The following is a 27,596-nucleotide window of genomic DNA, read 5'->3' as shown; positions in this document are numbered from 1 at the left end:
ATTTAAAAGTTTGTGGGGAAAATGGAATTAAAAGATAATGGAATTTTCAACGAGTGTTTTGAAACTCCCTCCTGTATCCGTGCGCTCTCTCTCTCTCTCTCTCTCTCTCTAGAAAGTAGAAGAGGAAAGTAGAGGTCAGTTCAATAAGATGCCCAATTACTATATGGATAGGTAGCAAACTGAATTCTTAGTTTTGCTTTGAGAATAACCTCTTATAACCTTATAGAAATATATTTAATTTGCCCCTCTATTTCTTCATTTATAAAATCAAGAGATTGTGTTGGATAAGTTATCATAATTAGGGTTAATCTCACAAGCGTCCCTAGTGGTGTTGCCGGGAAACCAGCAGATGTTCCTCAGGAGAAAGACTAGGCTTTCTATCCCTTAGAGATTCCCAGTCCTGTAGCCCCGTGGGGCAGTTTTACCCTGTCCTAGAGGACAGCTGTGAGTTGGAATTGAATCCATGGAAGTGAGTTTGCGTTTTTAAGTGTAGGTTTAACTTTGGTTGATAAATCGGTTTAGAAAGTTCAAATTCCGGGTGGAAAAAAAAAAAAGAGGACCTAATGCAAAGGGCTTACATGGAGAGCAAATGTTTTGAAAATGATGAGGGCAAAGAATGTACAGATGTGCTTTACACAATTGATGTATGTATGGATTGTGATAAGAGTTCTATGAGTCCCTAATAAAATGTTTAAAAAAAAAGAAAGTTCAAGTTCCTTAGGAGAGCTTACTGACTTCTACCATGGATAAAAAAGAAGGAGGAAGTCTATATACACTGGTAACATGACTAATTAGTTTTCCAGGCTCTTCTTATTTACAAAAGAATATATTTTAATGGATTTAATAAATATCATTCACAAATAATACAAATCAACAGTTTAATTATATTCAAAAGAATTGTATAATCATCACCACAATCAATTTTACAACACTTTATTCTCTCTTATTTTCCCCCAACCACTCCTGTCATATCCCTAAGCGACTTTGATTCTGTTACTATATCTCTAGATTTACTTTCCTAAATTTTATATACAGAAAAACAACCATAACAAAATAGTGGGAAGACTCAATCAAAAGGAAAGCAGAAAATATTAAAAACTAGAACAAATTTAAATGGAGTCAAAGGGAGAACAAATAATAAAGTGTTAAATTCTATCCTAACTCTATCTGCATTCATTCACTTTCCAATAATTTCTATTTGATAGTAAGGCTATCAATATGCCTGGTCTATGGTCAAAGGGAATTCGCCAGAGGCTTAATCTAGATGGGGAACGTCAAATTGCCTTCTGGAAATTCAGTGTTAAGAATACAAACTCTAATACCATATCTTCCTCTTGTCTTGGATTTAATTATTTATGATCCTTGGATCACATAGACTGCCGTGCTTCATTTTTGTGGCCTTAACTGATACCTCACTTAGTTGCCTGCTTGTTTTAAGACAAGTCTTTAAAGACCCCAGACATTATTCTTTCTGATAGTTGGACACCATCTGATTTCTTCACCACACATTGCTATGGTACCCATAGCCTCAATGTTCTCTTTATAAGGCCAGATCATAGGAACTAATTGTTCTTAGATTAGGGCTATGAATAAAGTGAGCTCAAAAATCCATTCATATATCTACAGTTTGTGTATGCCCCTGATTCACATCCTTCTTATTGGGTGTGGGTGGAGGAACATTATAAATCGTCCTACACTGGGCATATGGTAATTCTATTTCTAGTATCATTAACTTAGTCAATGTTATAGAATTGTAAATACTATTTAGAAAAGGAAAGTATGCATGTAGAGGAAAGCTTTTTAGAATAAAATACATGGATTGTTGATGTGTATAGATTAAAGATTTAAGTGACTGGTATTATTTACACAAACAATGAAGGTTAGAAATAGGGCAAAACTTTCAATAATGCTCATTCAAAAAGGCAGAGCAATACCTGCTAGACTAAGAGATGTTATAGAAAAGGATAGAGCTTTACAATAGAAAATGTATGATAGCCCTGAGCTGCCATTCATGGGGCCCCCTCAAAGCAAGAGATCCAAGTCAAAGTCCAAGGAGCTCCAAATTTAACCTTGGGATAGTAGTCATCTGCTTCTTCTTACACTAGGATATTTCACTCTTCAGTCTACCCCTGTGGCAGCTGAAAGGAACTGAACATAATATCATATTTTGTTTTAAAATTTACTCAAATGGCTTATAATTCTACTAATTATATTTTAAAATACCATAAAGTTAATAATCCCAGTCCCTAAACTTAAATTTAATAACACGAGGACCCAAGCACTCTAGTGTACTGTAAAAATAGACTGATTTGGAAAGAGTGGTTTATATTACTCATACTAGTATAACTTTTTATGCCAAGAGCTCTGGTGATGTTATGCATTGGACTGCTAATTGCAAGGCCATAATTCAAAACCACCAGCCACTTTTTGAGGAAAAGATCAGGTTTTCTACTCCTGTAAAGATTTACAATCCTGAAAGCCCACAGAGACAGATCCACTATGCCCTACAGTATTACTGTGAATTGCAATAGGAGTGAGTATTACTAATCATTTTCACTGTTAAACAATTGAAGCAATATTGAGTGATTAGTTTGTCTAAATACAGCCTAATTGAAGAGATGTGTGTGTGTGTGTGTGTGTGTGTGTGTCCTTTGGTTAGGGCTAGCGTGAATGTGGAGCTCTGGGAGTGCGTCGGATAAAGTTGAACTACTAACTGCAAGGCTGAAAGTTCAAACCCACCAACTGCCATGGGAGAAAGTTAAGAATATCTACTCCCCCCACAATTTAAATATAGTATTTAGAAACACTATACTGAGCCTGTATGAGTGAGAATTGACTTAATAGCAGTGGGAGTGTGAATATGAGAGACTAATTTAAGTAATGAATGGCAGAATAAAGAATTTCACGGAGGAACTAAATGCTTCCATTTCTAATTTGTATACCTACCCATTTTAATTAAGAAAAGTAATCTGTATGGTAAAGGAAAGCTAAAACATTTTTGTAGGGAGGAGGGGAGTCACCTATCATAGACTCATGGAGCTATGTATAATCACAAGGGAAATACATAGAGCCCAAATGCAATATACTGTGAATGAATAATGTCCCTGTGTAAATCTGAGTTGAGCTGGTAGAGCTTTTTTTTATCAAAGAGCAATTGTAGTTGAGAAAACATCCCAGCCTAATCCAGATCCAGTCCATCAATCCAACATTACCCCCTTTGTCCGATACTAGTCCATAAATCCCTCTTTAGACTCATGGAGCACATAAAATTATGCTGAATGCAGGAAGATCACAGGCCAATGGGTGGAAAGTCTTGTGGATCCAGTGGTGGTGGAAGCATCTCAGTGCTGGCACAGGTCCTCACATCGCTCCTCCAGCTCCAGGGTTCTGGCCATCAGCATGGTTACATGTGGGTTGTCAATAGGAAGGTGAAGCAGAGAAAGAGTTCCCAGAATCCTCATGGGAAGGCCATGTCCACAAGGAGACCTCAACTAGGCTCTGTGCTGATTTACAGGCTAGACTCCACTTCTAAACTTATTTATCAAGTTGACCTGATATTATGTAACTACCACAGCCCTGAAGCAATCAAAGTGGGAAGTAGTTTGCAACAAAAGGAGCTAGTAAACAAAATGAAAAGGTCAGTAATTGAGGACAGGTGATTTGGCTAGCTTGTCTCGGATACAAGGAAGACAGTGGATTTTGTCCATTAAAATTTCACTCCATGAGCAGCAGTCTCAGGGGCATTTTATAGGCAACACTTTGGAGAGGGTCTTCTGGAGCAATCCAGTTTGCGAGCGAGTGGCCTTCTGGTACTCGATGGTTCTTTGTGTGGAGGGCGTGTCTGCATTCCAGCTGTGACCCTGATATGCAGTTCTGCCCTGCAGATGGGGAGGGGCTAATGTCAAACTTCTAAAGGGAAACAGCGAAGATCTGTCCATTTATCAAGAATTCTAACAGAATTGCAAGGCTGAAACAAAGGAGAATAAACTACAGGCAGCAACATCGAGGTCAAATGTCACAATCTTTTTACAGTTATGCTAAGTAAAATAAGTCAAACACAAAATGAAAATTTTGTAAGGCACCACTTCAATGAAAAACTGGGATGAACAAAGACATAGTGAGACAGAAAGCACAGCGTTTTCCAGCTGTTAATAGTAAGCTTCTCCTTAGTCTCGTCCCACATATGTAGTCAATTTGATTTTTTTGTATTCTTCCAGAAAAGTTCACTTGTATCGTTGCCTTTTGTGTTGCTGTAAAAGGCATCTACAGTGACGAAGTCATTAGTATTACAATATTCCATATGTGATCTCTAGCTTTGTTTCCATCGCCGAGGCTATATCTTTCAAGTACTAGTCCTTTGTCATTGTTTCCAACTTTTTTGTCCATTTGCTAATAACTGTCAATGCTTCGTTATTGTATGTTTGATCAATTTCAGACTGAAGATGTTGGTAAAATTCTTTAATTTCTTCTCTGATTTTTTTATAATTGGTGTATAAATTTGAATAGTAGTCACGGTAGCTGTATTCCTTATGTGCAGCTACACATTACCTCACCTGAGAGAATTGTGCTGCAAGAGTAATCTCGCAATTGTCTGTTTGTTGGTGAAAACAACGCCATCCCTACCTCTTGAATCCATCCTTCCCAACATAGTCAGCTATACAAATGCCTTATTTAAAACGGATATTATCAGTTTAATTGCTCAAATATTAACCCATATTGAACCATGAATAAGATATTTTATATGCTAGAATTCCTAATCCTAGACCTATTAGACAGTAGACATATTATTTAACCACAATTAAGTAACAAAAAGCCGATTCCCTTCAGATACACCCTTAATTTCTTAGGAAATTAAGAAGCATGAAATAGATAAACCGTGGAACAAATTAATCACCACTAATTATAATTTTTTTTACAAGTTGAAATAGAAGAACATTTTATATAAATATTTGGAAAATAGGGAAAATATTTATTCAAGTTTAGGAAAATAATTTAGGAAAATAATTTATACCTAAAAACAACCGAACAAAAAGAAACCAAGAAGGAATTAATAAAGCCCCAAGAAAATAAACTTGAAAATATTTATTAAAATTTTGATGAATTTTCTACAAACACGATTAAATAAAATTATGCAAAAATTTGCACAATTAGAAATGAATGATTATTAAACGTTAAGTGAATGTTTTATGACAATAAATTTTAAAGTTATTTATTATGTTTTAGAAAATATGAATGAAACAAATATTATAATAAAACTTAAATAAACATAATGTAGTAGTTGCCTAACCTAATAATCATTCTGCCTTTAACAGGCCAAAATCCCTAGCGTTAGCTTGGCACATTACCATTTGGAATAAATGTTTACATTTTCCAGTATCCCTTGCAGCTAAACATGGACGTGTGACCAAAGCGATATTTCATGTATCTTATTGATCTGATTTTTCTGGAGAAAACTGAGTGAGACCCATAGAGATAGAAGAGTGTGAATGATTTCAGGGGCTTGAGGAAGAGACGAAAGGAATGTGATTAATAAGGGTATAAGGCTTGTTTTAGGAGCGATAAAAACTATTGTGGAATTAAAAATTGGGATGTTTTCACAATCTTGTGAATACACTAAAAACACCAAATTTTAAATATTTAATCACCGAGTGATTAAATATTTTTTAAGTTTGACACTGGATTTGTTTAAGACACTGGATTACATTTGTTGATTTTGCAAATATTAAGCCAACCCTGCATTCAAAGAATGAACTCCCACTTACAACTTCATAAATATACATTAATCTTTATATTAATTTTGAGTGAAGTTTGCTAAAATTTGTTTGGAATTTTTCATCCGTTTCCCTGTTGTATATCCATGCAATGGATACAGCAGTGAGAATTAATGAACTATTACTATATAAAACAACCTGTATGAATCTCAGAAATATGCTTAGTCAAAGAAGTCATACATAACAAATATAAATATATACAACAAGTTTATATTTACATTGCTCCATGTATATAAAATTCAATCTCAGGAAAACTAATCTATAGTATTAGAAGTCAGGATAAATGTCACCTTGGTAATGTTGAAGGGACAGACTCCTTCTGTCATATCTGATATCTGTTACTTATATCTCTTTTACTGCTTTGCTAGGTGTGCAAGTTATGGAAATATATACTATGATTTGTATATTTTTTGCATGTAGATTCCACTTTAATGGACAGATTTCTTAAACATGCATTTTTAAGTCCAATTTTTTTGCTAAGAAAGAATTTCTAAATGAAGAGATTTATTTATACATCTACACTTTCCTTTGAGCTTACTCTATGACTGTCTATGTTGAGAAGTGTAACTTGTCTGGGATTTAATTTTGTTTATAGTCTAAATGAGTTTTATTGTTTCCCCAAGGTGAAACAAGCAGCAGCTCAGTTACACCATTCTAGAGCATAATGTTGCTGTTGGGGTGTTGTTAGGTGCCATCATTGTGATCCTGTGTCCAGTGCAATGAAACACTGCCTGGCCCTGCCCTGTGCTCACAGGCATTGCCCTCTTTGAGTCTACTGTTGAACCATTGTGTCAATCCTTTCATAGAGGGGGTTTCCTATTTTCAGCTTGCCCTGTACAACCAAAAGAATGATGTCCTTCTTTAGAGACTGAGCTCTCTTGATAACATGGCCATATTACTCAAAATTGCTATACTCATTTTAAATAACAGTATTGTTGTAGGTCTTCCAAGCCAGATTTGTTTGTTCTTCATGATATATTCAGTAATAAGTAGAAATGTATGAGTTCACTAATTTTGCTAAAGTTTACCAAATTTCCAAGTATGGTCATTTTTGAAGTAACTATTTGAGACCTTACCCCTACTTCATTGGTCACTTCAAATATTGAGCTTCTCTTTGACTTGAGGTCTAGTTTAAATCTGCCTAGTGAAAAAAACTAGAAGTTAGATATTTAAAAATATAGAAGATAAATCAAACCTTGCTAATCTGAAGCTCATATAAAATAATGTTATTAGCCTTTGGCTTTTAAATTGTTAAGGTTTTTAGAATCTTCTCCTCAATGTTAGATAGATAGGAAATAACTTCAAAGTGAATATACCCACACAATTTGGTAAAGTAGAACTAATAAAATCACCAGTCCTATAAGGAAATATTAATTAATAAAATGTATATAAAGTTGCCAACTCAGTGAATGGCCCAGTAAGGTCCATAAACTTCGATTTTTTGTTCTCTATAAAAGGGTAATTTTTTATCAGAGTCGTGCTTCCACATTGGGCTGCAAACCACAAGGTCGGCAGTTCAAAATCACCAGCTTCTCCTCAGGAGAAAGACAGGGCTCTCTACTCCCTAGAGAGTAAAGGTCTGGAACCTTATAGAGGCAGTTCTATCTTGTTCTATACGTTAGCTAGGAGTCAGCATCAACTTAATGGCAGCTAGAAAACAAGCCAATAATTTCTAAACTACCTCAAAATTCTGCCTTTGAACCTCTGCATGTATCTAACTTTTCACTTAATCCTACTTTCACCATTCTTTCTGCTTGCTGCGAATGACACGTCTAAATCTAGCTGTAATCAATCCCTCTGTTTTCTCTTAGAGTCTGTATTAGTTTTTAGGGTGACTATAACAAAGTACCACAAAGTGGATGGTTTAAAACAACAGAAAAGGTCGTTTCACCATTCTGGAGGTGAGAAGTGTAAGATCAAGAAAACTACAGGGCCATGATCTCTCTGAAGGCCGCAGAGGAGATCCTCCCTTGTCTCTTCAAGCCCCCGACATTGCTTCAACGCTGGCAGTATAATTCCAATGCCCTCCTCCTTCTTTACCTGGTCATCTTCCCTCGGTGTGCCTCTGGACTTCATCGAACATTCTCCACTCTGCTTTATTACGAAGGAAGTTTTAGTGCCCCTAGTATGTCCCGAGCAAGTATCGCAGCTTTGAGTATTCGAGAGTTACATCTTCCCTTAAGAATGGTTGACTTCCTCTCTGGGCTAACTACTTGGTGAAGCAGTTCTCTTAGTTGTTTCTCCTTTAACTAAAGTTTCGTCTCTCTTTATTTACAAACTCTACTGACTTCAAGCAGATCCTACTCATAGCCCTACAAAAGATAAGAACTGTCCCCCAGGGTTTCAGAGGCTGTCAATCTCTAGGAGGACAGTCTCAGATCTCTCCCTACTGGCTGATGTCTCTGAAAGGCTGACCTTGTGCGTAACAGCGTGCTGCTTAACCCACTGTGCCACCACGACTCCTTTTTCTGTTCACTAGTACTGTTAACCCCCGAGAACACAAGCACTGCTACAGTCTGCATAGTCAGCACCCAAGTCCGCATGCCCTTGTGTTCAAGAAATGTTTCTTAAATCAGGATATAGGAAGTTACAGAATTTATCCTGACTTCAATAATTTCTCAGTGTCTTATTTTTTGTTGTTACATAGCTTTATTTAAATTTGGAGGTGATTGATAAAGATTAGAAGGGGCACAGACTCCTGATTCTCTCTGACTATAAAAAGCAATGTATTTGGAAACATAGATACTTTCTCTTTCTTTTTCAGATCACCATCTGCCAAATTTTCAACAAATATATCACTTTCAATGATTAAATTCTACATTAAGGGACTTTGGAAAGGCATTGACTATAAGGAACTAAGTTTGTATCGTAGCAAGTAGAAAAATTAACTAACAAATACCTCCTTCCAATTCACAATGGCCCTGAAGCCAGGGAATATGGAAGAAAACGCAACGCAACACTACACTACGCTGTGGAGTTAATGAACGTGGACCCTGAATGGGGATATAGTTTGAGCCACAGACGGTTTTCTAGCTTGAGGTAGAAGTTGCTCTCTTTGGTATTCTCGTTTCCAATTGTCTCCTCTCAAGTCGAAGCCACTGAAAGGACTAGCGTGCCAGGCTACTGGGGACTCAGGACGTACTGTTGTTTAACATTGGGTTCATGACATTTCACAGGTACACTACAGTTATGTATGGTAAAGAAGTTTCCTTAACCACTCATGGAAGCTGATCAAATCTTTCCCAAGATTGCTTACTACAGAGTCTCACCCTCAGGGGTCTAAAGCAACATAATAGGGTTGTGAATTCACAAATAAAAAGTAATGTTCCAATTTGCCAGATCATATGGTTCATATCATTAGAATAAAGATTCTCTGGAACACATTTCAGACCTTCAAAATTAGATTTTTTTATGGAAGAGGTCTGGGAGTTTGCATTTTCAGCTGATGGCTTTTATGATAGGCAAGGTTGGAAATTACCATGGTAAAGGCAGTCATGAAATCAGAAGATACCTAAACCAGTGTGGCAATCAAACAAGCAATCAGGAAGAACAATGTTGTGAAATTATGCAACAGCAATTAACACCCAAAGTGCCCGATAAAAGAATAGACACGGCACATTAAGTACGCACCTAAAAATATGCCCGAAAACAACTACACTTGGCTCAATGCCGCAATAACGGATAACACCCCTGGCCATCAGAACCGTATTCCGTGTTTTTGGAGATTTGACAGTGCAGTCTAACTTCCTGTCATAGACATCCTGTTTGAAGGCAAGAGTTCCAAATGATTTTGTCACAAACAAGGAGCCGTGGCAATGAACCTGAATCGTGTACGAAAACAGACATGAAGCAAGGTTAGTTGACATGTTGGTAACAGAACTGATGTCTTCTACCTGGTCGGCTTGGGGACGGAGAGCAGTCTGTCACGTTTTGATAATGTCAGAGGCAGGACTAGCAGTGCCTGACTTGTTACCCACTCAAGTTAAGAGCAACGACATCTTTGACTGTATATTCCTTTGCACATCTTTTTGTTAATAATGTGTAGTAACACTACAAATATGTTTAAGCGTATCTGCAATTTTATATGTAATATTTTCCACACCCACCCCCCAAAGATCAATAAAGATAATGAAAACCAAAAAAACAAAAAGAGGTATTCTGTTTGCATCATAAATTAATTGGGACAGAGAAATCAGAACAAGAACCATGTTTTTAATGGGTAAGAACCTGTATCTCCATAATTGTGGTATTTGCCAAAAGGATTTCTCTTATCTTTATTTAATATTTATTGTATATTAATACAGTGTTGTATACGAAGTTGATACCACTTATGAAATAGGAATTATGAATTTTTAAAGAAAGGATGGAAAAATGTATTTACATTACTCAATGGCACTTTTGATTGGAGAATTCTGTTTGAAAACCTAAAGAGCCTTCCAGAAAAGCCTGTCATCAATATGGAACGATCGGACTTTGTTTCCTTTTGAACAATTTGGTAAATTGATGTTAATAGTAAAAATGATAATTTCTAAATAAATTATGGTGATATTTTAATGATAATTACTACCAATAAGCTATCCTTGTGGAATGCTTACATTTACATGGGCCAAGCATTGTGATACACAAGTTGCATGGATTAATTTATGCCATTCTCATCAAACCTCTATAAAGGACGTATTTTAATGATCTGTTTTACAATTCAAGAAACTGAGGCTTACAACGTCACAAAGCTGGAAAGGGGCAGAACTGGCCTTTGTTATCAGTCGTGATCTCATTCAAGGCTTTTCCCTACTCTCTGCGTTGCAGTCCTCGCTGTACTCTACCCTGAACTGACCACTGAAAGCAGGCAAATAAACGGCCTACCCTCCACCCCGAAATTATCTTCAGGTCCATATCTCTTTAGTCCTGTACACCAGATATGTGAGGACTTCAATTATAGAGTTAAAGCTCAATATGTATCTCACAAAGAGTTATTACAGAATTAATTGGTTCGGTAGTTGCAAACTAGTTGGCTCTGAAGTAGAGTCAGCATAATAGAACTGAAGTATTGCATGGTCTTAAGCTATTGTGTTTTCTTTGATATGTTTGCGTCCCTTTTGATTATTGTGGCAGTCTATTTTTTGAGGGTTTCCCTCATTTTTTCTGAGCCTCTACGTCACCAAATATATCGTTCTTTTCTACCGGTTGTTCTTCTCACGGGGCCTGCTGAGAGCAAGAGTATCAAAGATTCACCCTTCTCCTGCCTAAGGAGCTTTCCAGTTGTTTTCTTCTCTGCCTGATGTGGAACTTGGACCTGGACCAAGCGGCAAGTGTGTGAATACAACATGGGCAGATGGCGATGGTCTAAAATCAAGAAAGGTGAGGGTCAGGGCCATACCCTGGGTCCCCATACTTATTCAATCTGTATGCTGCGTAAATAACCAGATCAGTTGGATTATGTGAAGAAGAATGTGGTATCAGGACCGGGTTGTTAGCAACCTGCTAGATACAGATGATACAACGGTTCTTGCTCAAAGTGAGGAGGACTCGAAGCACTTGCTGATGACGATCAAGGACTGCAGCCTTCAGTATGGACTACAACTCAACAACTCAAGGTAAAGAAATCAAAATCCTCACAATCGGACCAATGGGTAATATCATGATACACAGAGAAAAATGAAGTCAAGGATTTCAGCTTTCTTGGATCCACAATGAATGTAACAGGAAGCAGCAGTCAGATGAAAAGATACCTTGTATTGGGTAGATAAGCTACAGAAGACCTCTTGAAAAGGAAGGATGTTACTTTAAGGACTAAGGTATGCCTGGCCCAAGCCAAGATATTTTCAATTGCTTCCTGTGCCTATGAGAGTAAGACATTGAATAAGGAAGTCCTAAGAAGAACAGATGCAATTGAATCATGATGCTGTTGTGAATATTGAAAGTACCACGGACTGCCAAAAGACCAAATAAATCTGTGTTGCAAGAAGTGCGACCAGAATGCTCCTTAGAAGAAATGACTGCAAGACTTCATCTCATATGTTTTTCCCATGTTATCAGGGGAGATCAGTCCCCTTCATGCTTGGTACAGTAGAGAGGCAGTGAAACAGAGGCAGGCCCGCAGGGGGATTTCCTGGCACAGTGGCTGCAACAATGGGCTCGCCCAGAAGAGCACTTGTGGGGATGGCAAAGGACCAGTGTTGTTTCCTTCTGGCGGGCCGGAGGCCGGTGTGAGGTGCAATGGACTCCAAGGAACTTAACAGCAACAGCAAGACTGATTGGCTTATTCTTGCCAGTGAGTAAGCAAGCATTTCTTGTTAAACATAAGAGCAATAAGATGCATTGAAAGTTCAAAACCAGTTCCTGAAAGGTCTCTCGTGGGAGAGATATACCTTCATCATTGGCTCCGCGGGAGAAAGAATTCATGCCAAAGCCTGGTGTGTGATCCAAGTGAGTTTTATGAAAGTTAGGAACAGTTTCAGGTTCTACCGTAAATGGAACAAAAGCCAGACAGGGTACACCACAAGGTTAGCGAGATGCGGCTCAGGGCATGGTCAACGATACTGGCCAACCCCATTGGCTGAATCAAATTCACTTGGCCTAGATGGGCCCATCCAGGTGTACCACCCAGCTAGGTGCACCACGGAGGGCTTGAACCTAACATCCCCTCTGAGGAATTATCTTTTTTAAACAAACAAACAAACAGACAGACAAACATTGTATTGAGGGCTCTTATAGCTCTTGTAACAATCCATACATCAATGGTATCAGGCATATTTGTACATATGTTACCATCATCGTTTTCTAGACATTTATTTTCTATTGAGCTCTTTGTGTCCAGCGCCTCTTCCCCTCCCTCCCCCAATGGCCCTGATAAATTAGAAATTATTATTATCTTTGTGTCTTACACCAAGCATTATATATATATATATATACATGCATTTATATATACATACATATATGTGTGGATTTTATAAGAGCTGTAAGAGTCCCCAATAAAATAATCTTTTAATTAAAAATTATATAATATAAATCAATGAAGGTCCTGAAAGTTTTACTCTTTCAATGCCATTCTGGTGGATTCTACTTGGGGGAGACAGCTCTTACCTGCCATTTGGTGACCGGAGGGGGTCATCTTATGACATGATAGTTGACAAGGCTCTGCTCCTATTCATAAGGTCCTGAGTGACAGGCCCTCAGAGGTGGACAGCCTATTCCTTCTTTGCAGTCTGTCCTTAGTCTGGAAGCTCCAGTGAAACTTGTTCACCTTGGGCGACCCTGCTGGTATTTGAAATTCAGGTTGTACAGAGTCCAGCATCACACCACCCAGTGAGCCACTGCAGTATGACAAACTGACAGACTGGGGGATTAGTTGGCAGAGTGGTGACAGGTAATTATCTTAAAATATTTTCTGAGGGTTGCTGAGGGGATTTCTGATAAGGGTATTTGTCAAGATCCTCCCTTAAGAACATTCTTTCATATATTTAATTTAACCACAGAGAAAGGTGATTTCTTTGGTATGTCCCTAAGCCTGTGTAATGTCTGAAAGTTTCAGGGGATGCCTTAGTTCTGTACTGCAGTCTAGGTTGCCGGGGGAAAGGCAAAAAATAAAATGGGGTCAGGACTTAGAGCTGGGCTGATCATTCTGATACTAGTAAAGTATTGGAACGCTCACATTCTTATGGTATATTTAATATTCTTCTATACTAATGGTACTCATATGTTAAAAACAAATTTATGAGTCCTACAAATGATGTGATCATTCTACATGTGTTGTCACGAATCACCAGTTTTAGTGGCTTAAAATAATACAAATTTATTCTTTTGTAACCTGATGTCAACATCCCAGTAGGCTGCAACAAGGTGTCATTGGAGATACTGTCCCTCTGGAGACTCTCAGGAAGAAGGTGTTTTCTCGTATTTTTGAAAGCATCCTCCCCCTTCAAAGCCGGCAGTTCAGCATCATGAAAACTCCCTTTCTCTAACTTCGGATTTTATTGTTACATTTCGTCTGATAGCCAGCTTTCTACTTTCTTCTGATAAAGAGCCTTGAGATGACCTTGGGGCTGCCTGCATAATCCGGGATAGTCTCCCGATTTGAACATCCTTGATTTAATCACACGAGAAGTTGTGGGTTTTGTTGATGTTGCTGTTGTTTTGTTTACTATGTAAGGATGTAATTGTAGTTTTCTGGATTAGAATATGGGCATCTTTAATATCACACTATTCAGTCTATCATAATTGGGTTCATATATTCAAAGACATTTTATGTGAAACACATTATTTTAAATATTTTTTGCTGTTGAGAAGGGCATATTTATTTTGATGGAGAAACTGACAACCTGGAAAGAATTTGAGAGTCTGTAAGATCAATAGCTTAGGCTTTTCAAGTTTCTTTTAAAATCTTAAGTGAGAAAAGATAATGGAAACTATGTGAACTAGTATGTTTGCAAATGTGCCAAATGAAATGAAAATAAGATACCAGTCTATTGCCTGAGTATGAAATTGTGCAAAAATATAATTGGTTTCTTTTTTCTGCTCTAGCTGATCTTACTTATGGAACTTTTAAAGTGATAAGATCATCAACCTGACAGTAATTCTCTTTAAGTTTTTCAGAGAATCACTCAAAAATGGCAAATTGTGTGCATCCAGTCAAATTCCATGAAATGTCCATGTCCCCAGATTCAACTTACTCTTAGAACCCAACGCATTAATTCAGACCCACATAGAGGAAAAATATCGTGAACTTTTGGGCCTCAGAGCATTAAAGGACTATTCTAGAAATTTCTGGAAAGAAAAATACTTTTCCATCAAAAGATTAGTCTCAAAGATAATGCCTGATTTCCCTAATGACAGCAGAAATCAGTGGAAAAGAGCTTCCAAATTTTAATGCTTTTAATCTCCAAGTTATGGACTCCATGGAAAATAAAGATAATTTGGATCATTCAAAGACCCACAGTTTAATTCTCCCTTGCACCCCTTTTTGGAAGGGACTGGACAACATACTTCTCAAAAAATAGATGAAAAACATAGTCTCCAGGGAATGGTACTTCAATAGGTAGACACTAAGTCAAACTAAACCCACTGTTAGAAAGTTGATTGTGTTGTCAATCAGCTCAGCTTCTTCCTTTTTGCTCTTCAAAAGAGTCCTCCAATGAGCACTGTGGCTAATTTGCACAGATGAAACTATACAAAGTACCACACGGAATTCAATAAATGTTTACTGTGTAGCTATTGGTTCAGATATAACTTTGTATTGTTTCCAGAAACTAAAGCCCTACTTAGACAGAAACACCTATTAAGTTTTGCTAAGGATGAAGTATAAGCAAAGTACACTGCGTGCACCAAAGAGATAACATTTCATTTAGACTTTGGATTCAAAGGGTTCATGGAAGCTGGGAGAATTTTCTGAATTAAGCAGATTTAATTAAGAACTGCAAGAAGTTTGGTTGAGGAAAATTAAATGGATTAAGCAAAGTCTCAAATGGATTTTAAAATGTGAAAGAAGCCTTACAATTTTTGTGTGACTTTTTCAGGGTCAAGATATGTCCCAAGCGATGAGGGCAATTGAATAAGGGGCAGACTTTTGAAATATCCTAACTTTCCCTATGTTATCTCATTTTAAAACTTGAATGATTAGGGAAAGTAGTGAGAATGGTGGGTATCCAGGTCCTTGAATTTAGTTAGACAGTGAGATCGTTAAAGTTTATTGTGCCAACCTGGCTGATAAACACATGTGGGGTTATTGAAGGGTGGGGAGATAAATGGTTTGGTGAACCTCACGTTTCTAGTTCTTGGGTATCTTGCTTTCTGATGGTCAGACTAGGGTGCCAGTTCCCTGCTTTAACTGGCAGGGCTCACATTCTGCAAGACATCCCTAGGGAGATGCCACATGGACCTACCCTGATGCAGCCCTGGGTGCTAGAGCAGCCTTGTGGAGACCCCTGCCAGCACTGAGATGCTTACATGCTCACTGATTTGGCTTTCCTCCTGCAGTCGGCATCATTTCATGTGTTTTGGGAGATTGAAGAGGACTTTGTAAATTGGTGTTGGACATATGGGCTAATGTTGGACTTATAGGCTGAGACAGCACTGGGTTGGGATGCTCTCTTAATGTACACTTACCCTTTATTTGAAAATCTTTCTCATTCATATATAGTTTCTGTGGATTTTTTCCCTAGTTGACCCAGACTAACACAGATAGGAAATGATATTTTCTACTTTTTAAAAGTTAAAGCTGGACCAACCTGAGAACTTTGGCACAGGGAATACATACACTATCAGAAGTACAGATGAGTCACAAATTGACAAGTGGGGTATACTGAAGATAAAACACCTGTGTACATTGAAAGAGTCCACCAAGAGAGTAATACGAAAGCCCATGGACTGGGAAAACATCTTTAGCAATGACACATCAGACAAAGGCCTTATTATTAAAATCTACAATATTCTGTTAGTTTCCAAAAACTAATTGCCCACTGAAGAGTTGGGCAAAGGACCTGAACAGAAGTTTCAAAAGGGCAGAAATCTGAATGGCCAACAAACATATGAGAAAATGTTCCTGATCATTAGCCATAAGAGAAATGCAAATTAAAACAACTATGAGATCCCACCTAACACCCTCAAAGATAGCCAATTTAAAAAAAAAACAGTGTTAGAGGGGCTGTGGTGAGATAGAAACTCTCATCCACTGCTGGTGGACCTGTAGATATGTACAGTCACTATGGAAATCAATTTGGCAATATCTAAAACAGATGGAAATCAAGCTACCATAGGACTCCGCAATCCCCCTACTGGGCATATACCCAGAAGAGTCAAGAAACAAACCACGGCCAGACATCTGTGCTCCAATGTTCATCACAGCACAGTTCACAATTGCAGGAGTTGGACATAATCCAAATTTCCATCAACAGACGAATGGATTACAAAACTGTGTACATACACACAATGGAGTACTATGCATCACTAAAAGGCAGTGATGAACACATGAAGCACATCACCACATGGGAAGAACTGGAGGAAATTATGCTAAGCTAAGTAAGCCAAGCACAAAAGGACAAGTACAACATGAGTCTGTTGAGGTAAGCCTAAAAAAAAATGCAAACGGGGCATAGAGAAAAGTTTACTGTATACAAACATTCCTAGTGTGAGGTCCAGGTAGTATGGTAGGGGCCAGACAAAATCTAGGGACACATATGGTAGCCAATTAAAATGGAGGGTGAAAAAAGGAATGTGTAGCAGGGGAACAGGGCACTAACCCACCAAAGGGAGGGTATTGTGTACATCTCTACAGGGTAAGTGGGACCAGACTTCAACCCAGTGCGCCAAGATGTGATTGCAACATACTGGCATAAAGCAGGGAACCTGTAGAGAGGTCTGAGGGCCGGTCCCAATCCCAACTACATAGAAAGTCGCCTCTAACGCCAGAAAAATTTACTTCAGAGGACAGCACTGACGCTATAGCTCAGGGAGAGGGACATGTCTGATCAGAGCACATGGGAGCAAATGAATGGGGTGGAAGAGATAGTGGAGCACATCCTGACCCACCAAGTCTTGAAGACGATATGCCTGCTCAGAGCAATCAATGCACAGAGGGGACCATATGGCCCACCCCACTATAAGACATGACATCCCTAACTGACCCATAGCCCTACAGGGGACAACACTGGAGACACACTGGGGGAATTGTGTCCAATCTGACCCCATCACACCTAGGCAAAACACTAAGGGCATGCAACAGAACAGCAAGGGGAGCAGAGCAAGGACATGCAGAGGGAGTACCAAAAATAGACTTTGGGGCTAGGGCATGGCACCCCATCAGATTCGACTGGAAAACACTCCTAAAGGTCAACAAACAGATCTTGAACTATTTACAAGCTTTTCTTTTCTTTTCTTGTCATTGATTTGTTGTTGTTTTCTTTTCCTTTTTGTTACTTTGTTTTGCTTGGTCTTGTTTTTGTGCATATTAGTATCTGAAGGTCTATCTAGATAAGATATGCTGGATAAACAATCTGGAGGAGAAGACAACAGGACCTACTGTTCCAGGGGGCATGGGAGAGGGGGAGGTAGGGGAAGGGAACTAGTGTTAACAAACCCAGGGACAAGGGAACAAGTGATCCAAAATCAGTGGCGAGGAGGGTGTAAGAGGCCTGGTAGGGCTTGATCAAGGATAATGTAACCGGGAAGAATTACAAAACCCAATATTAAGGCTCAATATGATAGTGGGACAAGAGGAAAGTAAAAGGAAATAGAGGAAAGAACTAGGAGGTAAAGAGCATTTATAGAGGTCTAAATACAGGCATGCACATATGTAAATAGATTTATACATGATGATGGTGAAATAGATCTATGTGCATATATTTATAAGTTTAGTATTAAGGTAGCAGATGGACATTAGGGCTTGAGATAGTTTACTGTGCCAGCCTGTCCGATAAACATATGTGAAATTAATTGAAGGGTGGAGAGATAAATGGCTTGGTGATCCTCGCCTTTCTTGTCTCTCGCTCTTTGATCATCAGACCAGTGTGCGGCTCCCTTGCTTGTTCTGTGCCTCAATTTGCAACCTACACTACCTGTGGGGCACTTAACCTGTGGACTGTGTCACTGTAAGTTGAGGTCCCTTTAAGACTTGTCTCATCAGAGAATTGGAATGTACATCTCTTGAGCTGGGGACTGACTGTTGGTGACCTGCTTTGCTGTTTGTTGCCTGTGCCAGGATAGCCTGAGTCTCTCTCCAGAGGACTACCAGGCAGCCCTCAAGACTTGAAGGACTGCCAGTGTCTCACAACTCTCTCATCGGAGTGAGTTTCACTGAGCCATTTGTACTACTTTATAATTTAACAGTTCATTTCTTGTGTTATATATCTATCTTTATACACACACACACACACACACACACACACACACACATATATATAAAGTATTAGCAATCTGGCTTTGTCTTTCTAGAGAACCCTAACACAGGCCTCCACTCAAGTACTCCCTCAATGCAAGAACACTTTGTTCCATTATACTGGCATTCCATGATGCTCACCTTCCTGACATGATTACTGAAGACAAAGCGGTTATATAAGCAAATGCGGTGAAGAAAGCTGATGGTGCCCAGCTATCAAAAGGTATAGCATCTGGGGTCTTAAAGGCTTGAAGATAAACAAGCGGCCATCTAGCTGAGAAGCTACAAAGCCCACATGGAAGAAGTACACCAACCTGCGTGAACATGAGGTGTCAAAGGGATCAATTATCAGGCATCAAAGAAGAAAAAAATCATATCATTGTGAATGAGGGGGAGTATGGAATGGAGACCCCAAAGCACATCTGTAGGCAAATGAACATCCCCTTACAGAGGTATCATGGGGAGGAGATGAGCCAGTCAGGGTACAGGGTACCAACGATGAAACATACAACTTTCCTCCAGTTCTTTAATGCTTCCTCCCCCCCCTACTAGTATGATCCCAATCCTACCTTACAAATCCGGCTAGAGGATGTACGCTGGTACAGATAGAAACTGGAAACACAGGGAATCCAGGACGGATGATCCCTTTCAGGACCAGTGGTGAGAGTGGCGATACCTAGAGGGTGGAGTGAAGGTGGGATGCAAAGGGGGAACCAATTACAAGGATATACGTATAACCCCCTCCCTGGGGGACGTACAACAGAAAAGTGGGTGAAGGGAGACATTGGACAGTGTAAGACATGAAAAAATAATAATTTATAAATTATCAACTGTTCATGGGGGAGGGGAGAATGGAGAGGGAGGGGAAAAATGAGGGCTCAAGTAGAAAGCAAATGTTTTGAGGATGTTGATGGCAACAGATTTACAAATGTGCTGGACCCAATGGATGTGATTGTGATGAGTTATATGAGCTCCCAATAAAATGATTTTTTTTAATGTTAAAGCTATTTTGTTTATTTTCTTGCTCTTGAAAAATGTTAACCAAGCCAAGGTTACTAACCAAATAAAATAAAGGTGCTTGGGATTCTCCCATTTTGGCAATGAGTGAAGGTCTAATGTGGATAAAATAGAAAAAGAATTCACAGATTTTTTCAAGTTCTCAACTCCATTAAAATAATTAGTTTACTGATTTTCCTCAAATATTTTCTTTGCCTGTGTAGACTAATAACTTAAAAAGAAATTAACATTATTGAGTAACTTTCTTTTTTTGGAAAGTTGTTTTGATGCCATTCTCTGGACAACATTGATCCTCCTACAGGTCCCATAAAGGGTCAGGTAGTGATTTTGTATTACATCAACACATCTAAACTGGCACTATGCTTCTCAGAATTCTCTTATCCGATTTTGGATTAAATTTGGCTACTATGGAAATCTGCAAGAAATTTGCTAGAAGAGAAGTAGGCATCTTAGAGAATATGTATTAGTAACTAGAGGTGAGTGGAGCATGCCACATAGCTGGTTATTCTTTTGCTGTACTGGCTCATTGGCTTGATTCCTGGCAGCTTCTGTGCTCTCAGATCTGTGAGCTCGTTGTCTTCTCCTTCTGATTCTCCAAGTTCATTGTGAGGTATGTTCACTACTCCATGGAAAAAGGCTCCGGCTTCTTCTGTAAGTCAGCTGCTTTATCAAGGTTGGAGGTTCTGAGATGTGGTCAAGAAAATGGAAGATACATGAAAGGGTATGCTTATTTTGATCATCGGACACTTTAATCCTTTTGTGACATATGATGCTTGGAGTTATGTTGATACCCGTGTTTTCACCAATATGAGCTATGCCAAAATGAAGGGGAAATATTTGAGGTAATATGGATTTTGATATATCTGGGATATATGTCTCAAATGACCTCTGATGGTAGGCTTGGTGATCAAAGGTCCATTCTTCATATTATCTCAGTTAGTATAGGTCGCTACGAGGTGTTAGCTTATCCTGTAACTGGGATAACAACTTCCTGAAAAACCTCAGAAGCTGAAAATATTGCTGGATGGTATATCTCAAGAGGTTTGAAAGGGTTAAGATGGACAAGGAGCAGGGGTGAGGGAAAGTGAACAGTGGTAAGATAAATACAGTGCTTTTCTTGATGGAGCTGAAAGAAGGTGACGAGGATGTTGCAGTGGTGTCTCCACAGGGGATACATACATTGATCTTTTTGGTTGGTTCCATGCACTGACACATCCCTCACTCACTGCCATTGAGTCAAGGCTGACTCATAGCAACCCCCTTTGGATTTCCAAGACTCTAAAAATTTACAGCAATAGAAAGCCCAATTTTTCTCCTGGAGCTACTGGTGGTTTTGAACTGCCAACCATGCAGACCACAGCCCGACTCTACCTACTAAATCACCAAGTCTCCATCGATGCTAAATAAATATTTGTGGTAAACATAACACAGTGAATGAATTTTCGATTCTTTCAATGTTTCTGCTCTCAGCATCATTTAATTCAACTATGAAATTCTCCATGTACATCAGTTAGGTGAATAAATATGGACAATGACTTGTCAAATGCATTCTTTCAGTAACTTTCTGAATTTCCTCTTATTAAATTGTAAGCATTTGCTACAGTCTGAGACAACTACATGGTTGTGATCTAAAGCAACAGATGATGAAATAGATTGGTGACTTTAGATATGTTAACATATAAGATTTTGGGGGGGGTACCATGTTGCCCACATTCTCTTTCAATGAAGGATTTTGCCAGAGTTGCTGGGAGTGCTGTTAGCTGGCAGCCTTTATCCATCAGCCTTCAGGAACTGCCATGGCTGCAGAGACTTGCCTTGCCAAAGATCCCAACCCACGTCAAGGAGACACATACTTAATGACTGATAAGCGCAGGAGCCACCTCGAGACTACACGTATAGTCATTGTATATCCATTGTCAATCCAGAGCTCCCGTGCAATGTGCTGAGGTTGAACACAGGCCTAAACCACAACTTGCCCTTTCCCTCTGCAATTTCGGATTTCTTATCCTCCTGTCCAGAAATGTTGATTCCACCAAATATTTCTTAATCATAATAGTGTTTACTAAACTCTCACAATTTTCTTTGAAAAAATAGCCTGCTGCACTTGATACCGTCTCATGCAGCAGGCGCTCAATTTGGGTTCAGGGCCCAGGCGGAGTGAGTACTGGAAGGCTAACTGCTAGGCCAGCCCACCACACCCGCCAGTTCTAGAGAGAGGAGGCTGTCTGTTCCCGTGCAGAGTTACAGCCTCCGCAGCCCTACACAGGGTCACTCGGAGTCACCATTGATTTGATGGCTATGGCTTTGGGTTTCTGGATAAGTTTGGGGTTGGGAAAGTAGAGAATCCATGAGAAAAAGGAAGCTCTTCAGCAAGATGGATTGACATGGTGTCTTCAAATGGACTAAAATATAACAGCAATTGTGAGGAGGGCACAGGATGGGGAAGCATGTTTTTCCCCCTGTTGTAGATAATTTTGCTGAGTTTGAACCAATTCTTTGGCATCTAACAAGTTGAGGTTTAAAGCTGGATCCTCCATTACTCAGCTGACAAGGTGGACCATGTAACAAGAGAAACACGCTCAAGGCTTCATGACATACATTGTGCTCTAATCACAGTTTTGAGCGGGTTCAAACTACTTCTGTCATGGTCACTGCAGCAAACAGGACCAGACCGAAATGTGTAGAATGTGTGTGCACCAGAATGATAGCCGGAACATGAAAAGTTGGCATCAAAGCCCTAGAATGAGACACTTAGTGAGCCATAGTGAGACTTTTCAGGCACCTAATGTGAGAGATTGGATTGTTGCCTGGATGCTGGAGAGCAAAATACATTAAAAGTGGTGCAGCCAGTCAGCATATTTCAGCTGGGCATTGTTGTTGTTTCCGACTGTGCCATTCAAGAGATTCAGTGACTCTGCAAGGTACACACTGTCCTTGTTTTCTAATAGGGAGATTACTTTTCCAGCAAGGCATCAACCTATGCCTTTTCTCATTTCTGTTTATCTTTTCTATACACTAACATGTTATAAATTCAAGACTATTCCCATTTAATTTCATCAGTCATAACTGAGCTGGGAAGAACTGATCTCAAGAACTACCTACTTGCTAAAACTTAAACAAGTAGTAAATTGATATCTCATGCCAGTGGAAGGCAATGCTTTAGTTGACGTGATGAGAAAGATGAGGAATAGCAACTCTATGGACAGTAAAATGACCTTGCTCAAGTGGCTCTCTCTCGTTATTGAAAACTGACATTCCATTTTCATTGTAAATGAAGCTTGACACTGTGAATGACATGTCTCTCATTCAAGACACGTGCCTTAGATTTAGAGAGCTGGACATCTCGCTTCTGGACTGTTATGGTCGTGTGGTGTGCATTGAGAGCATGAGTTCATGATGGGTGACATTCAGAATGGCAAGATTTTTCTTCAGAAGTGTGCCCAGTGACAGACTGTGAAATGGGGTGGGATGGGGGCATATACAAGACTGGACCAAATCTACATTGTTTGTTTGGGCGGAAGACTGGCCAAGCTCCTGGATTCACTTACACGGGCACCAAAAAGAGCAAAGGTATCCCGGGAGAGAGGACACACTGATGGAGTATTTGGAGAATCTCAAGAAGTGCATCCCCAGAACAAAGATGATTTTTGCCAGCATTAAGAAGAAGGGAGAAAGGGCAGACTTGATAGCTTATCTCAAGAAAGCTACTAATGAGTAATAGTGGATCAATGCCTTATCTATTATAAAATAGGGATGGTTTGTGACTTGCTTTTGTTAATATGTGCCATATTTAAATTGCTCTCATATACCAGAAATCAGATCATGAATGACCGATAAGAATATTTTGTTTGGACAGACTTAAAGCTTGGCTGTAGTTAAATGACTCTGCTCAAACTTAAAAAAAAAATTAAATACTTTTATTGGGGGCTCTTACATCTCCCATCACAATCCATACATTCATCCATTTTATCAAGAACTTTTGTACATAAGCTGCCATCATTTTCAACGCATTTTCTTTCTACTTGAGCTCTTGAGATCAGCTCCTCTCCTCCTCCCTCCCTCCCCCATACCTCTTCCCTTATGAACCCTTGATAAGTTATAGATTATAATTTTCATATTTTACATCGTCCTCTGTTGGCTCCCTGAGAGGGTTTATATGTTGATTCTTATGATCAAGCCCCCTCTTCTTCCCCCTCCCCCCCCATATCCTCCTGGTATCTCTGTTCTCAGGCTCTTATCTGTAGCAGTGTGCATGTTCTAGTCTAATATGATGTGTAAGGTAGAATTGAGGTCATGATAGTGGGGATAAGGAAGCATTAAAGAACTATAGGAAAGTTGTGTGTTCGGAAATGAAAAGATTGGGACCAATGGCTGTGGGGGCATACAGGAAAGGGGAGCTGGGAGAAGGAAGGGGGTGGAAATCAGCCCAGGGACAAGGGAACTACAAGGGAACTAAAATCAATGGAGAGAAGGCCTAGTGGGGCTTAATCAAGGGCAATGTAGCAGCGAGGAATTACTAAACCTGAATGAAGGCCAAACACGATGGTGAAACAAGAGGAAAGTAAAAGGAAATAGAGGGGAAAACCAGGATGCAAAGACATTTATAGAGATTTAAATACAAACATGTACATATGTAAATATATTTATATATAATGAGAAGGGATTAGATTTATGTATTTATATCTAAATATTAAAAATTAAGGCTGCAAATGGACATTGGGCCTTGACTCAAGTATTCCCTCAATACAAGAACACTTTGTTCTAATAATCCAGCATTCTGTGATGCTCACCTTCCCAACATAATCTCTGAAGACAAAGTAGGTACATAAACAAATGCAGTGAAAAAAATTGATGGTGCCCGGCTATCCAAAGATATGGCATCTGTGGTTTTAAAAACTTGAAGATAAACAAGCGGCCATCTAGCTGTGAAGCAAAAAAAGCCCACATGGAATAAGCACACCAGCCTGTGTGATCATGAGATGTCAATGGGATCAGGTATCAGGCATCTAAGACTCCAAACAAAATCAGACCCAATGTGAATGGGTGGGGTGGGGTGTGTGGAGTAGAGACCCAAAGCTCATCTGTAGACAATTGAATATCCTCTCACAGAAGGGTCACAAGGAAGGAATGAGTAAGCCAGGGTGCAGTATAGCACCAACAAAGCACACAACATTACTTCTTTAATCCTTCCTCCCCACAACTATCATGAGTCTAGTTCTATCTTACAAACTGGGCTAGACTGGAACATGTTCACTGCTACAGATAATGCTCTTGACCTATGGGATTCAGGACAGAAAAATCCCAGAGGCTAGCAGTACTAAAGTGAGGTAGTAAAATGGAGTATTTGTCAAAGTAATAATTCCATTCAAGTATGAGGACAAAAGTAGAACAGTGTTTCTACCAAGGTTCCAGTTCCTACATGCATGTATTTATTGAAAACATGTGCTTTTAACCATGCTTTTCTGATCAGTGGATGACTTTAGACAAGTTGTCCCAATAATATGCTGGTCTTCATCTCTTCACAAAAAAGCAGAGAGAAAAAGGAATGGAAAAGGTCCCATTAAAACAGAGACTTTTGACGGGATCTGCTGGGCCAGCTCAGTTCAAGGCAGAACAGTCAGCTCAGAAGATTATGCCAATCATTTCTACAGGCTTTTAAAAGGAAACTCTTGATAGATTTCCTGGAAGGATGAAGGATAATCATGGAATTATTATGAAATTTTGTTTTGTTTCCTGAGAAAAGTAAGCATTTATTTCCTTGTTTCACAAATAAAGCTGGGATGCTTTGGTTGTCTCCCAATCATAAATATAATTTTCCAAACCATTTTATTGATACATAATTTACATATCATATACTTGAATAGTTCAATCAAATCAAGGGGAATGGCACAGTCACCACCACATCTGTCTAAGAGCATTCCCTCCCTCCATGGTTGAATCATCTTTAAAATGAATTATGCAATCAGTTCTGGTGCTTCCTCCCCCCTCCGGCCTTCATGGTTTCCTCCTGAAATTCCCTTCCATCCATATAGCCTGGCATTCCCTATAACCCTTGTGTTAGTTTGTTTAAGACAAGGTTCTCTAGAGAAACAAAACCAGAATGCTAATAATTTTATATTTATTTATACAGATAGATATATAACATAAGAAATAAACAGTTAATTAAATTATAAAGCAGTACAAATGGCTCAGTGCAACTCACTCCCATGAGACAGTTGAGAGACACTGGCATTGGGTCCCCATCACGTCCTCACCTCATTCATGATAATTTGATCCCCCCTCCCCTCTTTAGTGCTTAATACCTGGTCCCCTAGACCCGTTGTGATCACACATGCTGGTGTGCTTTTTCCATGGGGGTTTTGTTGCTTCTGGGCTAGATGACTGCTTGTTTCCTTTCAAGCCTGTAAGACCCCAGATGCTATATCTCTCAATAACCAGGCACCATCAGCCTTCTTCACCACACTTCCTTATGCACACATTCGTCTTCAGCATTTATATGGGGAAGGTGATTGTGTTAGATAGGGTTCTCTAGAGAGACAAAACCAGATTGCTAGTAATTTTCTATATATAAAGCAGTACAAACGGCTCAGTGCAACTCACTCCCCTGAGAGAGTTCTGAGACACTAGTAGTCACTTAAATCTTGAGGGCCACCAGTTCCTCCTGTGTAGAGAGAGCTGCGCTATATATACCCAGGCAGCAAACAGAAAGGCAGGACACCAACTGTCGGTCCCCAGATCCAGAGATGTACATTCCATTCATGTGGGCTTAAAGGGACCTAAACTTACAGCGACACAGTCCACAGGCTATGCGTCCCACAGGTAGTGCAGCCTTTAAATTGAGGCACAGAACAAGCAAGGCAGCCGCACACTGGTCCAATGACCACAGTGCAAGAGACAAGCACGGTAAGGCTCACCGAGCCATTTATCTCTCCGCCCTTCAATTAATCCCACTTGTGTTTATCGGTCAGGCTGGCACAATAAACAATCTCAATCCACCCCTTTCCAACCTGGCACCTGTACACAATTCTTTAGCCATATATATATATATATATATATATATATATATATATATATATATATATATATATATATATATATATATATATATATATATATAATTTCTGGATTTTGATGAAATCACACCTAAACTTATCATCAATCATCTATCATACATATAAATGAAAACACACTAAGTCCAATTGTATCTGATATATCATACCTGAACAAAGGAAAGATATGCAATAAGCACATAAAAAGAAAATACATTGACAATTACAAATCTCGCTTTTGCAACTGATCATGTGGCCGTCACTGATAGGTAGAACTACCTTCTAATGCTACCCATTCTGTATTACCTTTGCCCTCAGCAAGCACCTCAGCTGGCTGTGTTTGTTTTTTTTTTTTGCCTGGTGAGGTGATCCAGACCTTTAGTCCCGGGGGGTCTGGGTCATTATGAGTCCTGTCAGGATTGGGTTGCTGTAATTTACCAGTTACTTTAATCATAGGACATGGTAGCACTAAGAGTTGGTCTATGGGATCTCCTAGATTCCAGACATATTCTTCTTTACCTCCATTATGTAACACTAGTCCAATTTCTCCTTGATAATCAGGATCAATCACACCACTTAGTACAGTGAGACTCTTCCTGACCTGTTGATCCAAAGGCATGAGAAGCCCAAAGTGGCCAGGGGCATTCTCAGCTGCCAGTTCAGTGGAATCCGTGCTGTGTTTCCAGGTGGGAGAGTTCCTTCCTTCGGGACCAGGACCTCCAGGCCTGAGGAACACAGGGTTGCTGGGACAGGAAGCAAAAATGCTTCAAGTGGATCACTAGGAGTAATAGTGAGTGGTGCCATTCCAGCTTCCACTCCTTGATTCCTGGACCCATGAATTCTGGCTATTGGAGACACAGCACCATATATTGGCCGCTGGTTTAGAGCGTA

The 27,596-nt window shown here is 39.4% G+C and overlaps 1 pseudogene; it reads left to right on the top strand.

Moving 5' to 3' along the window:
* The first annotated feature begins 23,052 nt into the window (after positions 1–23,052).
* On the top strand, positions 23,053–23,374 carry LOC142454458 (cytochrome c-like; annotated as a pseudogene).
* Positions 23,375–27,596: the final 4,222 nt, after the last annotated feature.

The sequence above is a fragment of the Tenrec ecaudatus genome, chromosome 8 (assembly GCF_050624435.1).
Source record: "Tenrec ecaudatus isolate mTenEca1 chromosome 8, mTenEca1.hap1, whole genome shotgun sequence".
NCBI classification, from domain to species: Eukaryota; Metazoa; Chordata; class Mammalia; order Afrosoricida; family Tenrecidae; genus Tenrec; species Tenrec ecaudatus.
Note: the sequence above shows the minus strand (reverse complement) of the source record. Positions and strands in the feature narration are given on the sequence as shown.